Here is a 2,348-nt window from a genome sequence, read left to right on the forward strand (position 1 = left end):
AAGTTCCCGACGACTGCAAGGAGGTCGGAGTCAGGCCAAGGGATCCTTCGCAACACCAAGAGCCCGTGGGATTGGCCGCCCAGCATTGCCTCGCGCGCTGGGAACCAAGAAACTGCGAGGAGGAACCCCACGGAAGGACCCGGCGGACTCGGCATTTGATAAGCGTTATCTCACAACCTGCCCTCATTTATGAACGGGTGAGACCCTTAACTCTCCAGAGTTAAGGGTCTTGCAGAGTGTGAAAAAAGCGAATTTCAACCATACGACAAACATCTCGAATATAAACGAACTTGTTGATAAAGCAAACCTTCTCGCATTTACTGTTCACCAAACAAACATATATTCAAATAACACATGCTTGGAGGATTAAGGGTTCTCTTTCGCCCAATATCTTACGTCGAACAATTAAAAAACAACCGAAATCCAACCGCAGCCATCTCGACATGAACAGTTGCATCCTATCTCTGTGATTTAATATTTCGTGTTTTTTGTGTAATACTCTTTTTTTGGAGGGGGAATCTCAGTGCAGATTACCAGCTGTGTCGGCCGGGCTGATCGTTAATGCAAAGTGTGCTCCGTTTCAGCGCAGGATCGAAGGAGTAAAAATGCACAAAAAGGGAAAAGGGCAAAATGGCAAGAAGAGATGAAGAGAAACGAAGGAAAGGGGTAGGAGAGGGGAGATGGAGAAAAGGGGGACAAGGGCTGGAGAGGAATGGTTGGGGGAGAAGGGGAAGGAAACGAGAGGGAGAAAGTGGAGGTAAAATTTATAGAAAGCGAGAGACAGAACGAGATAAAAGAAAGAGGAAGATAAAGAAAGAAAGAGAAAGAGAGAACCAAGACAGAAAAGAGACATACCGACCCATACACACACACACACACACACACGATATGGCCAGATACGACCCACTCGAAGAGACACAAGACAAACCGAAAATATAGAATAAACGACAAACACACACAAACGAGACAGCTTAAATGAGAGCGAGACCCCCCCCCCAAAAAAAAAAAAGTAATAATAATAAAAAATAAAAAGAAATGGAGCGAGAGACGCCAAAAGATGGTGCAACTCCCAGACCTGGAAGACACTGAGACGGCCGTGACTCACCGCGCTTTACCCCTGACATGACCCGACCCAGAGTGCCAGGCCAAGTATCCTTCGACGGGGATCAAGGCGCGACCTGGCACTCTTTTTAGAGCTACTCGAAGTTGTAATAAAAATGAATTCGAAGGCTTTTGAATTCCACCAAAAATGAGGTGGGTGGCACGGCCTCCCAAAAAAGGGAAGCGATAAAGGCTGTTGCGCTATTCGATGGCAGTGGCGCTAGATGAATAAAAAACCCATTTTGTCGACAATTACGGTTGGGCTACCTGGTCGCCCGGTGCTCCAAGAGGGGAACTTAAGAGGGGAACCAAAGACGGGAACCGAACAGGTACTGGAAGAAGGCGCTGTCTCGGCTGCGGCGATTTTCGAAACGGCAGACACGACGCAAGGAACGAATTAGGAATGTAGTAATGGAGCGTCTTGGCGGTAGTAGGGCAAGTGCCAGCGGTCGCTAGGGGGGTATATGTGGAATGGATGCCGCTTGATGGAACCTGTGAATGTCTGTGGAGTGGCCTTCCGTTTGTGGAATGCAGAGAGAAGTGTGGAAACGTAGTCTTTGCTGTAGCAAAAATATGAGCAGCCAGTGTGTAAGAAAGTCTGTGGGCTAGGTTGGCTGGGTGGGGGTGGGGTGGGGGGCTGACATGTCTGGTACTCACAAGTGGTAAGCCGAAGCTGGATAATGATCATAACTCGGTCACCGACAAGATACCAAAAACAAAAAAGAACATATACACAGCATTACCACCGCTGCTTCGGGTCGTGAGGGTCCTAGATACACCCACACTCCATCTTGTTTTTCCTTTTTTCCAGTCCTCGTCACATATCACTAAGTCCACTTTAAAGGCCACATTCCAAGGCACACACGAAGGCCGACGGGCGCACACACACACACACACTTCCCCGCGCCCTTGCCGAGCCCAGTTTCCACGGCGCACAGGATCGGGAGAGGGAGGAAAGGCCCTTACGAGACGGCGCACAGATCGAGAACCTTCGTCTGCTACCCCATCCTCGCGCGCTGCCGCTCTTACTGATGCTGCGGCCGCTCCATCCTCCGGACCTCCTCCCCCTCTCCCCCCACGCTCCCAGCCCCCGCTCCCTACCAGCCTTCTCCCCCTCCCCCTACCCGCCCTCTCCCCCTCCTCCCTGCCTCCCTCTCCCTCATTGCTCTCTCTGCCTCCCTTTCTCTTGCTTCCTTTTTCTTCTTCCTCTCCTAAACCCCAACGGTTCCTCCCTTACTGCAGCATTC

At 50.6% G+C, this 2,348-nt stretch overlaps 1 protein-coding gene across 6 annotated transcripts in view; it reads right to left on the reverse strand.

Annotated features, from left to right (window-relative positions):
- The window catches only part of ATP8A (ATPase phospholipid transporting 8A1), a 102,791-nt gene extending 100,667 nt beyond the window's left edge, over positions 1-2,124 (reverse strand). For 2 of the 6 annotated variants that reach the window (XM_070145374.1, XM_070145375.1), the window contains exon 1: positions 2,068-2,108. The gene's annotated coding sequence lies outside the window, so the exon portion shown is untranslated. Of the gene's footprint in view, positions 1-2,067 lie in introns of all 6 variants that reach the window. The other 4 variants (XR_011399929.1, XR_011399930.1, XM_070145377.1 and 1 more) reach the window with 4 other exon arrangements.
- Positions 2,125-2,348: the final 224 nt, after the last annotated feature.

This window comes from Penaeus vannamei, chromosome 33 (genome assembly GCF_042767895.1).
Source record: "Penaeus vannamei isolate JL-2024 chromosome 33, ASM4276789v1, whole genome shotgun sequence".
NCBI lineage: Eukaryota > Metazoa > Arthropoda > Malacostraca > Decapoda > Penaeidae > Penaeus > Penaeus vannamei.